Source organism: Panthera uncia, assembly GCF_023721935.1.
Source record: "Panthera uncia isolate 11264 chromosome D3 unlocalized genomic scaffold, Puncia_PCG_1.0 HiC_scaffold_8, whole genome shotgun sequence".
NCBI lineage: Eukaryota > Metazoa > Chordata > Mammalia > Carnivora > Felidae > Panthera > Panthera uncia.
The window spans coordinates 65,046,795-65,059,606 of NW_026057586.1; positions in this window are offsets into that span (position 1 = coordinate 65,046,795).

Genomic DNA, 12,812 nt, shown 5'->3' on the forward strand with positions numbered 1-12,812 from the left:
TGGCTTCTTGTCCTGATTGCTCCCCTGTGCTGGGGCAGGCAGATGCATGGTGCCTGTGACCCTGCCACCTACAAGAGAGGACCTGGCCCCAGGGTTCATGTGTGGGATGCCTCCCAAGGGTAGATAGAGCCAGGCAGGGCCTACCCCTGGGATGGCCTGACTTGGTTCACAGAGGTGCGTGGGGACCTGGCCTGGATACTTCCGCCTGCTTTCAGCCTGTGAGCTGGTGAGGGTAGCCAGCCTGGCTCAATCCCCCCCAACTAGCTTTCCCCTTGCCAACAGGTCTGACCTCACTGGAAATATTGCTCAGCTTAGTATGGATTTCCTGTCTTCACCGAGGCCGCTGTGCCGACCGGTGTAGTTGCTGAGTGGACTCCAGCCTCGGGATGTTTTCTGCTGTGGTTGGGGAGGGCCAAGCAGGCCTGAGCTGCCCAGAACTCCCGCTTCTCCTCCTGCCTATGGCTTGGAGGCTCCTTACCTGGCATGGGCACTGTACCCTACCCTGTGTTGTGGACAGCTATCCAGCCCAGACCTCTCCCCAACTAGGACCCTCTGTACCACCCCAGGATCCTTTCTAGAGCCGGAGTGACTGGGGCAAAATCCCTGAGCTCTCCACACATTTGACCTCATGTGGAGGGTAGTATGGTGTCAGTGAGCCCAGAGAGGGGTCATCAGCCACCCAGCATCACACAGCCAGGCCATCTGTGATGGGAGAAGTACACATTCTTGGTCCTTGATCCCTCCTCCCATTGCACTGGGTGGGGAGTTGGGGCCAGGGGGCTGACTTAGGGACCCCTGGAAGGGAAGAGGAAGATGCCAGGTGGAGACAAATGCAGGGGTTTGAGCAAGGAGGATGGATGCCATGACCTCACAGGTGGACACACATGCACACACACATGGCCACTCATGTAGACATACAGACATACATGTATCCACATGCACTTGTGGCCCACCTCCCACCCCCCAGCATGTTCACAGATGCACACCTGGTTTGGGCCCTGTGAGGGTCTCAGGGAGACAGCCCACTCCTGCGAAGGACCCATCACTCACCTGACTGGCTTATACAAGGTTCTAAGGCCGAGCAGGGCTGTCCAGGGTGAGGGCCAACTAGCAGGACACAAAACTTCCGAGGCCCGCAGCCCCAAGCTGCACGGTGAGGAATAACTACTCTGCCATTAAAACAATTAAGTTTGCTCTCCAAGAAACTAACAGCTGTTTACAGTCAGCATGTCTGAGCCACTCCCTGGGGTGGTGATTCTACTGGATCCAGCTTCCTGTTGGCTTCCTGTATAAAGAAGGGTGATGCCAGGCCTAGTCTCAGGATGGGCAAAGGATACCATAAAGGGCTGGGCCATGTTCTTCCTGGCCACTTCCTTGACACTGAGATGTTTCTGACCCCCAGGTCCATATCCCCGTGGCAGTTGTCATAGGTAGGCCTTAAGGCTCCTGAACACTGGCCTGGTAGAGTGCAGTGGTAATGGAGATATAGTAGCATTCTCTGGGGCTGATCCTGTGTATACACAGTGAACTCAAGGAGGTCAGGGAGGACCACTGAGGTAGTTGGGTATTCCAGGAAGCCCTGCTGAGAAGGTGGGTTGGAAATATGGGCCCAGAGCAGGAGGGAGGGTGTGACCGGAGAGAGTGCACAGAGAGGGAGTGGGGGTGGGGAACTGGCAAGTGCCAAGGCCCAGGGGTAGGCTTTCTGTGACACCCATAAGCTCCTCCCACTCTGTAGACCTGTGCCTGCCCTGAGGGCCACACCAGTGTCTCCCTCAACTATGTACATGCACAGAAGGTGCTCACAAATACTTGCTGAATTTGAAAAATGACAGTCTGGATCAGGGGACTCTGAGGCACAAGGATGTGCACACTCAGGGTCTCCCACTGCCTGCCTGGAGCCTTGGACTGTTCTCTGGGTGAGCCCAGCATACAATGGCCCAGAGGCCACATCCACCTCTACACTTCCAAGCTTCTTCTGGTTATGCCCATCTCCATCCCGATCCTACCCTGCAGAAGTACCAAGGCTGGGAAGGGGGCTCCTGGGAAGACGGGAGACACACAGAGCAGTTTTGGCAGGGGTTGGGAGACCCACAAGACTTCCGGAGGGGCACTGGGTGGGTGTCAGCAGGCCCCGGCACTGCATGGCCAGAAGGCACGGGCAAGGGGGTGACTTAGGTCTGAGGCTCACCATGGGGACTCCCAGATCCAACCCCACAGTGGCCAAGAAATCATTTGCTCCCTCCAGGTCACTAGGGCTCCTGGGAGTCCAGATCTGAATGTGGGGTCTTGAAAAGAAAGGGCCCAGGAGGGGACCCGAGTGTGAACGCTGGGGCAAGAAGACCAGGGTTCCTTATGGCCCAGCTTTCAGCCAGAGAGAAGCAAGAGGTGTGGGTGGGGTGCCACCTGGAGGGTGTGCTCTCCAGAGACAGGCATAGGGGGCAGATGCAGGGGCCATGTTGACCCCCTGGCAAGGTAAAGAAGAGACCAGGGACAAAGACCTTGACACAACCTCAGACCCTGCCACGGGGCTGTGGGCTGTGGCACCCTGACACAACCAAGTTCTGTCTAGGTCCTGGAGGCCATCCAATGATGTGGTCATGGAATTGGAGGCCCAGCTTCAGTTGTTGAGAATGTGCCTGGTGGGAACAGTCACAGAAGACACTGCTGTGCTCCTTCTGGCCCTTTTTGCAGCAGCTGTTGCCTATGTACCATCACATGGGGAAGACACAAGATCAGGCTAAGTTACTGAGAGCTGACCCCAGATCTGTGGCTGCCCTGTCCAGGCTTGCTTCCGCCTGTCTCTGGAGAGGCCCCCAAGCTCTCGGGAGGCTCCTGGCTAGTGCTCGCCCTAGTGTGGACGCTTGCTGCTTGGTGCCTATCTCAGGCCAATCCAGCCCCTCTCATCACATTCCATGGCTCACTGAAGTGACTGCCCTTTGGGGCCAGAATTTGTTGGAATTTCAGCAGCAGCTTCTGATTTTAATGCTGAGCGAACTGTGAACAATACACCCTGCAAAGGTGAAGAGTGTGTGAGCATGCAGAACAGGGCCGAGACTTTGGGGGCCTTAGCTTCTAGAGCCTTCTGGGAACAGGCCCTTCCAGGCCACCCTCCCTCCCTCGAACTGGGCACAGGGATCCCACAGTCAAGGTGGGCAATGCCCGGGGAGGAGGTCAACATTGTAAGTTGAGTACAGTTTGCTGTGTGGGATCAGCCCACAGAGGGGAGGGTTAAAAGGTGGGGCCCACCTGCTCATCTCTGTGTCTTAGCACTGAACACCAGTGAGTGCCTAGAGGTGACAGCACACCCGATGTGGGCACAAGTGTTGCTTCCCAGGACTGAGGCAGCACATGGCAGGAGCTCAAGTCCCAGGAACTGGAGTCTCTCCATGGGGACCTAGCACCCTGGTGAGGCTCCCTGGGCTGACAATGTGTCTGTTGCTAGCTGCTGCTGTGGACTGTGTGGTGACAGGAGGAGGGGAGGCACAGGCTGGAGGAGGGGAGCCACAGTCATAAGAACCCAGAAGAGAACGAATCCGCTGAAATCTCAGCCTGAGAGTTGATGGGCTAGGTGACGTGTTGGTGTGGCGCTGGGATCTCCCTCTGTACATTGTACACACATTGTGTGTGCATGAGAGTCTGTGTGTGCATGCAGTTTGTGCACCTGAGGTTGGCCCTCCCTGGGTGCAGCCCATGGTGCCCAGTTTTCTCAGTGAGTGTGCTTGGCTGGGCCAGGAAGGGGGACCTGGGCCAGGGCCTTTTGATGATTGTCTGAAGGCATTGCTATGAGTTTAATCATTACTCCATTTCACAGACCAGGAAACCGAGGCCTGGGGAAGCGAAGTTATAGCTGCAACCCCCCTGGTAGCAGGAGGCCAGCAAGAGGCCAGCCCGACAGCCCCGCTCAACTCCTCTCTAGTCCTCCATGCATTTTAGGGTCCATGTCCCAAATGTGCCCAGTCATAGGAGTTACTCAGGGCACTTGCCCAGCTCCGGACCCCCAGACTCGCTGTCCCACCTTCCAGTGAGAGAATGGGACCTGCATTTGTAACAAGAACCAGGGGATTCTGTTTCAGGTAGGTAGGAAGAAGCGGTTGGTGGAGGGAAAAGACTCAAGTACCATGTAGGCCCCACACCAACCCTCGAGGAGGAGGCAGGATGGCAGTTTGTCCTGAGTCTTGTTGTGTCCTGCTGCCCAGGCTGGATGCCCCACCAGGGCTAACCCTGCACATTGTCTTGGCCCAGTGCCCCTGTGGCCTGAGCTGGGTGCAGAACCTCCCTGCGTCTCTTGGAGGTGTCTCGGCCCTGGACCACGCCCTGGCCTGGGGAGGTCTAGGAAGCCTCCATGGACCCAGGATGTCCCTGACACACCTAGGATTTAAGCCTCTCCCTGCTCCTGCTTAGAGGCTCCCAGGGGCCTGGAGCTATTTCTGCTGTACTGGCCTCTCCGTTCCGCCAGGCTTCAGTGAGCAAAGATTGTGCCGACGTTGACAGAACAGGCCTACATGGCACTCTGTCAGGGAGAAGGTCCAATTAAAAGGGGAAGTGTGGGGGTGCGGCAGGCCAGGCCAAGCGCGGGGGTGGTGGTGGGGCCCTTGGGCCCAGCCTGCCCCGGGCAGCCATACACAGCCTCTGGGCACCAGTGGCAGTAGGTGGACTATACAGTGCTGTGGTGACAATGCTGGATACCCAAAAGGGAGTCTTTCTCCTCATATGTCCACTTGGTGCCACACCTGCCGGGCCCCTAAGCCAGTGTGATGGATGGGTCTGCTCTGGGTACAGGACCTGGATGCACAGGCTCCAGCCTGGTGCAGAGGGGAGGTGGAGGGTGGGCACAGCATCCCCGGGCAGGACACAGGAGGACAAGGACCTCCTGTGGGCAGTAGGAGCTGGGGAATAAGGAGCCCTCCAATCCACTCAGCCATTGCTGGGAAAATGCCACATGGTTGCAAACCTTTGCTGGGTGTCCCAAATCAGCTCCGCTTCTAGGCCACGGTCACACGCAGCCAGCATACCTGCTGGCCTCAGCGACAGAGACATAATCGGGGAATTTCCTATTAAACGAACAGCTGGCCACAGTATCCAGCCTAGACTGTGTCCTCATCAGCACCAAGGACTGACCCACAACTTGGCGTGGCCAGTGTTGTGATGGGAACATGTTGAGAAGGGGAAGGAGAATATGTTGCTCTCCCTGGGGCTCAGTGGGGTCCCTGGCCTGCCTCTCACTCCTTTCCCTCTATCCCCCTCCCACAAGTGCCATGCGCTAAAGGGGTCCACAAAAGAGCTTCTTCATGGTCTGTGGCCCCCAACTCAGACCAGACCTGTCTCAGCCTGCACATGGTCCAGGAAGGTGTCCTCAATCCTGACCCCAGCTACATGCCTATGGCCTGTCCCATGGAGACACCCACCTCTGATGCAGCACCTTTCCCCACATGTCACCCTTAGGCGACCCCATCTGTGTGCTGAGCTCAGCCCGTGCTGAGCTCCTTGACCTTGCCAGGCCTACTCTGCCAGCCCCTGAGCCCCCATGGGGAACCAAGAGGAGGGAGTGAGCTGCTGTCATAAGGACTGAGGATGACCCATACTCAGAGCCACAGCAATGGGGGTCCTGGCTGGGGCAGGAGGGGTGTGTGAGGCCCTCAGAAATTAGATGGTGTGAGGGAGAGGTCAGGCAAGACCCCCCACTCCTAGCCCCTTCCCCGCAAGGGTGTAGGGAAGGAAAAGTTGACACACATGGTAGGCTGAGGGTCCCCATCCTGGCCCCAAAGGCTTTGCCTATTTAAGGCTGGGGGACTGGCAGGTGGAGTGAACTGTTCCCCTATTTTGGGCTGCCTGCCTGCTCAAAACACTCTATGCCCTTGGGTCTTGAGCAGACAGGGGCCAGGTTGGCAGGCCCAGGGTCCCCTGAGCCCAGAGGTGTTCTGCCCTTAAAGCCTGGATTTCAGGTCCCTACCCCCACTCTCACATGCACAGGTCCTCTTATTAGCATGGCTTCGCAGATTTTGCAAGTCAAATTCTGCGTTATTGAGTGCTTGCTCCAATCTCCAGCTTGATATGCAGCCAGCCAAATTAGAGGTGAGGTGGGAGCAACAAAGGCTCTGTGTCACGTGTCAGCAGTCACCCATTGAAGGGGCCTGGGGACCCCAGAGACAGGTGGGGCAAACCCTATAGCCTCATCCTTCTACCGGGGCCCAGGGTCACCTCCCTCTACTCTAACCCTCAGCACCCTTCACTGGATTCCCTGGGGAGATCCTGCCCCCACTCCTCATGGGAGGCAGGAAAGGGAGCCAGGTGAGCCCATGCCCACCTGGCTCAGGTCCTTGCTCAGTCCCATCCCCCACTGAGGCTCCCCAAGCTCAGGGTAAGCCATCAGCCTCTGGCTCTCCTGTGTTGGTGCCTGGCACAGGCTGTTCCTTTTGCCACTATGGCCTTCCTGGCATCTGCTTGGCCAGGTGGGGTGGGGAGGAGTGAGTCCCTCATTCCATGGGGCCCTTGGGGACTGAGCAGCTGTGTCACACAGGGGAGGATGACAGCTACCACAGGCTGGCTCTCCATTGGGCTGAAAAAATTACTTTCAGTATCTCCAGCAGGGCTAGGATGCCCCTTGTCTGGAGGGTCCACTGCTTCTTAGCTTCTCACTGGTTTTCAGCAGTGCTTTGGGTGAAAGATGAGGGGCTGCTTGTGCAGGGATCCCAGATGAGAGCTCTCTTATCCAAGTTGCACTGGCCCCCACTGCCCTCACCAACTTTTCCTTCTCTGTCCTTTTCAGTCCCCTCCTCCTATTGGTGATGGTGGGTCCCAGCCGCTAAGGGCCACAGGACAGAGACCCTGCTGGAGACAGACAACTAATAGCATGGTAGGTGGCCATGTCTCAGCCATCAGGAGGAGGAGCAGACTCAAGGCTAGTGGATGCCAAGGTCCCCCTTAACAGGGCCGTATGTCACTCACTGCCTGGCTCTGGCTCAGGCTGGTCCCATGGTCCTAGGAAGGTGGATGCTGTTCTAGGTGTCTCGGTTGTTCTTATGCCCTGCCCAGACTAAGGAAGCCTTTCCAGGAGCACCCAGCACATGCCTGACACTTGCCTGTCATATGTAGGAGACAAGGTCACCCTGGGCCACATTTGGAGGGTTTGAGACAATACCTGATACAATTAGGGCTTCATCAGTGGTGGGAAGAGTGCTGAGTGAGGGCTCAGACTCCATGGTGAGTGGGTGCAGTCAGGACTGGCTTCCGGGAGGAGGTGTCCTCAGAGCCTGGTCTTAAAGCATCTGTAGGACTCACTGGGTGGAGAATGCTGGGTGCCAGACCCTGTGCTTGCTGTCTGTGATGCCCACATCAGCCAGTGAGGACACTGAGGCTCTCCTGAGATGCTACTGTGGAGACGGTGGATGCCGGGCGCCCCCTCACTTTGCCGCACTGCCGTTCTCACCCCAGCACATGTCCTATTTCTAGAATGCGGCATGCCGGGTGCTTCTATTTGGTTGTGTTAATTGGGGTTGGTTTTTACAGAATGAACCTAATGGGGTAGGAAAATCTGCAAGTCTTTGTATTCCAGTAAACCTGCAGGTTTGGGGAGCATTTTGCCCCCTGGGCATGTCAGGGCTGAAGTCATCCACATCCCCAAGGCCTAGGCCCTTGAACAGCTCAGACCCAGCAGTTGGGGTGGGGGGCCACAGGCCTTCCTGGACAAGGCAGGAATGGGGGCAACAGCACCACTGCCTTTGCCTGGGTGGTCATTTGAGTCAGGTTGGCTTGGGACATGGTCTTGTGACCAGTTTGTCCCTCTGTAGGACTGGAGGGGGTTTGTGGTTGGAGTGGGGGGCATGTCCTGGATGATATTGACCCTGGGGACAGAAAAACCACAGTCCCCCCAACCAGGATCTGATGGACAGAGTGGGGCCCATTGAGAAGAGCAGGGAAGGTGTTATGGATGGACCGAGTGGTGGGTACACAGACAGGAGGGTGGGATGCATGAACAGGCAGTTGGAACTCAGGCAGAGTCAGATTCTGATGGCTGGCCACAGGAGACAGGTCCTGGAGCAGAGGGGTTAGTACGGGGATCCAGGGAGTACTGGTGAGAGCCTCCAGGTGGACAGGTGTGGCTGCTGCTCCTGAGTGGCCAAGGGACCCCACTCTCTTGGTTCTCAGAAGCCCTGGTGGTCCTGAAACGGAGACACTCCTCCCCCAACTTGACACAGCAACTGCCCTCCAGAAGCTCCTGGAACCCCGGAGGCTGCAGCAGCACCCTCCCCATCCCCCCAATTCTGCTCTCTCTTTGTTCCATCATTTTTCAAAAATAATTGTGTGCCATCAAGCTGTCTCTGAGCTGCTCCCTGTCAGGTGGTATCCCCCCAACCCCCACCCTGCCGTTACTGGCTCTGCATCCCTGAGACCCTCCCAGGCTGCGATGCGTGTGTCAAGGTGTTTTCCCTGCAAGGTCTTCATCATTCCCTAATTGTTCACATTAATTTTTCTCCCTCCTTGGTGAGAGTCCCTTGAAGCCTTGGCCCCCACCTCTCCTTTGTGAGCATCAAAATGCAGCTGCCGTGCTCCTTGGGAGGGGGCTGCCTCCCCACACCCACCCCTCCTGCCCCAACTGCCGTTCCTCTGACTGCCCCGAGATGGATGTTCCTTTATTGCCTATAAATCTCTGCACAGCCCTTTGTGAAGACAGATCGGAGGCCTCTAGTTCCCCGGTGTTTGTCGGCGGCAGGTTTAATTAGCCCTCCCCTCAGAGGAGCGGGCTGGGCTTGGGCCAGGGAAGGGGCCTTTCACTGTCCCTGTGCTTTGTCTAGGAGGGCCAAAGCTGGGGCGCGTGCAGGGACAACAGAAGGCTCCTCCCTCGTGCATCCATCTGTGTGGATTCAACATGCCAGACCATGTAACCGGTCTCCCCACACCCAGTCCCAGGCTGGCCCTTTGCTGCCCAGGTGGCCCAGAGAGTTGATGGCAGAGGCCCTAGCAGCACCCCTGCTGGTCCTCAGGAAGGAGTCCCATTAGTTCTACCCATCACACAGTAGGTACCTAATAAGTGTGTGGTGAACTGGTAGGTTTCTGGATGAATGGGCTTCACCCTTCCCCAACATGGGCCAGAGCATAAAGACCCCCTCCACTGAGCCAGACCAGCCATGTGCTGGGGGAGAGCTGACCAGTCATCTGCACAGCTGGCTGTGAGTCCTGCTGCCCTCCCATGGTCTTCGCCTAGCCTCCCTACCCCCAGTCGGCTGAAGGAAGGAAGGAAATGCTGTGTGTGCAATGCTCAGGACTGCAGGCAGGCTGAGCACTCAGCTGACATCAGGGCGAGGGGTCCCTGAGGCCAGCTCCAGCAACCCCACAGGGGTGAGGTGTGCTCAGGTGCCCAGCCTGGCCCCACCACCTGCTGCCTGGCCTCAGGGGACTCCCTTGGCTTGCCTGGGCCTGGGAATCCAAGTGTGTGCTCTGCATAGAGGTCTGAGGGACAAGAAGACAAGCCGGCTGTGTGTGGGTTACCTGGAGGGTGGGATAGCCTTGGGATGGTGCAGCAGGAACACCTGATGCAGCTCCTTTGCTGGGGGCTTCAGCTATCCTGTCAGTCTTTAAGACTCTCCAGTGCTGGGTCTGAACTGAGCCCCTCTCACAGCAGGTTTGTGGCAGGGATGCCTACCATGAGGATTTATTCATTCCTCATGACAGGCAGGAAAACCGAGAGCTAGTGAGGTGTGATGACCTGCCCTAGGACAGGACCCAATTCTGCACCTCCCTGAGCCCTGGCTGTGTAAGTTCTGGGTGCTATGGATCCATTCCGTGACCTCCCAGCTGGGTGACTATCAGCCTGGGAGGATCATGGAGGACTTCCTGGGGGAGGGGGTTGTATCAGAGCTAAGGGCTTGAAGCACGGTGGAGGGTACTGGGAAGATGATCCTGAGACATTCTGTCACTGGGAGCTGCAGGGGGCAGTAGTGCCAGGAGAGGAGGCAGGACCCCTGGATTCCCAAAGGATTCCAGTTTGGCCGCATGGGGAGGGCCACATCCAGAATGCTGCTTTCTCCCTGGGTCTGCCCATGCCTTGTATGGGGAGCCTTGCCAAGCCCCTGGGCTGTGCTGCACACAGTGACTGGACCTGTCGTCTGGGGCTCCAGGGCAGCCTCAGCCCAGTGCAGGATGGGAAAAGGGAGATGGGAGGTGGTGAACAAGGCAGGACCTAGAGCAAGCCTGCCAGAGATGCTGTGTGGGAGTGGGACAAGCTGTGTCATTGTGGTCACATGTCCACCACAGATCAGAGTGTATTTGCCTACAGGGCTGAGTGATGCCCTCGGGCTAAGGGACACCACCAGGCTGGGTGACACTGCCAGGCTGACTGGCACAAGGTGGAGAGATTGATGCTCCATTCATGTGCCGTCCTGGCACTTGGGTGAGGAAGCTGAGGTGTGGTGAGGGAGCCATGTGCCGGCCACACAACGCTCTGGGGCAAAGCCACGTGGGCGGTGGGTGTGTCTGAACGAGCATGGTGGCCTCAGGTAGGTCCACTGCTGCCCAGGCATGTCATTTCATGCCTCTGGGCCTCAGTGTCGTCATCTGCACACTGGGGATGTCAGCAGCTTCTTCCTGGGAGGACACGCATGTGAGAGCTGGGGCAGGGCTGGGGCAGCGCTGTAACCAGGGCAGAAGCCCTGGCTGTGAGGAGGGGCCTCCAACCTGCTGCCTGAAGCCCCCAGTTCATCCAATAAATAAACACTTCCCTGTAAACATGTTTCCGGCATGTTCTTGGTCTCACTGGACATCAGTCTACCATCAGCTGCTGAACATTCTGCTGCTTCTATCATTTCAGAACTAATTTAAGCATTAAAAAAAATAATTCTTTCGATTACTGTGCAAAAAGCCCCAGAAGCCAGATAAATGGGGGCAGGTTCTGCTATCCCAGGATCTGAGCCAACCATGTAGCCCCTGGGTGGATGGCAGCATAGAGTGGTCCCAGGGACCTCTTGGCCCTCAAGAAGGCCTGTGGCTGTGCCTCACTGCTGTCCCAGGGCCCCAGAGTCAGTGTTGCCAGAGAAGTGACTCTCTGGAGCAGCCCAGCCCTGACCCCAGCACCTTGAGAGGGCTACTCACCTGCTCAATTCATCCTCAGCGAGCCCCGGCCCCGGGGTAACCCTCCACTGATTGCTCTTGGCGGTGTTGACCTGTGAGCTGTGAAAGATGCTCTGTCCACAGGTTGCCCTGTGGCTGGCCTGGCATCTTTGGATTGGGGCCAGGAGCATCCACTGTAAACCAGCAGCCGGTGTTGGGGGAGGTTAACACACTCAACACCACTTCTCGTGGCTTTAATTAGCTTCCTGTGCAGATCTCAGGGTTTGAGAGACTGAGGCTGGACATCAGCTACCCACCCACCTGGAGCCAGGGGCCCCACCTCAGGGAATCAGCAACTGCCACCCCAGGCTCAGCACTACCACTCCTCCCTGCCCCTCACCAGCACCGGCCGGTGATCTCATCACTTCCTGGGCTGTAAATATCACCCAAACGCTCACGACTCCCAAATTGTCCTCCAGCCTGGGCCCCTCTCCTGAGCTCAGCCCGCACAGCCCACGCGACACCCCCGCCCAGATGTCTCCTGGGCCTCGACAACGGTGGCCGCTCCTCCTGCACCCCCACCTTGGGGATGGGCACCCCATGCCGGCTGCTCAGGGCAGACGCCGGGAGCCCTGCCCACCATCTCTGCCTTCTGCCAGATCCAACTCGAAATGCGGCCATGTCCTTCCTGATCCTCCCACCCTACCCTGCTTGAGCCTTCCTCCTCCTCCCCTCGCCCCGCACTGCACAAGCTTCCACTGCACACACAGCAGCCAGAGGGACTTTCTCTGGAAATCAGATCTGGTCCTAGCCCCTCTCAGGACAGTCTCCAAGATCCGTGGGATGCCACCCTCTATCTCCTCCAGTTCCACCTGGGCTCACCCATCCACCTGCTTCAGCTTCTGAAGACCTGGTTGGTCCCTTGTCCCCATTCCTTGTCAAGGTCTAGGTTTCTCCCTTCTGGAGGAGGTGGGGTGCAGAGTCCCAAGAGATGGGCTGTGGGCTCTGACAGTACCAGGAAGGATGAATGTGTGGCTGTGGAGGCAGGGCCCATCAAGGCATCTGAGGGCGGTCAGCCAAGGCACTGCTCAGCATAGAGCCCTGTAGTCTCCTGAGCTGCCAGAGGGAGGGCCATTGGTGACAGATACAGTTAGCCTTAAAAGTGCCTTGAGGTATCACTCAGTGAAGAGCAGGCTCAACATAGGTAGAGAACGTCCTGTCCTGGGAGGCATGCAAGCTGAGGAGCTCAGGTGGGCCTCAAAGCTCTTTGCAGATGGTCATCTGCCATTTTCTGGTTCCCAGGAAGGTGGTGGGAACCCAGGGGCCACTGTGTTGTGCAAAAACCTGTCAGCCTCAGTTTGGAGCCCTGCCTCTTCCCCAGATCTAGCACTTTGGTTACACCTTCTTAGGTATGGCACGGTCTGCTCAGGTGAACACTGGATTAAACAACAGAAGCTGTCTGACACCTCGACACCAGATTCCACAGAGCTGCCCTCTATCAAGGGCGAGCAATGGGGTCTCCTAGGCCCAGAGGGGCTGGGAGAGGAGCTTTGAGCAAATAGTGTCCCTATTCCTGTAGAGCCTGCTTGAGCCGCCCCCTCTGAGCCAGGGGCAAGGCAGTCAGGTCTTTGAGCTTGGATGTGCTGGTGTCCTTTGTGCAGAGGGGCAAACTGCCAGAACCCACATAGTGGGCAGGCAGTGCCGGTGAGCCCAGGATCAAGAAGAGGCCCTTGACTCTGCCCTGGCCCCCAGGATGGGGAGGGTCTGAG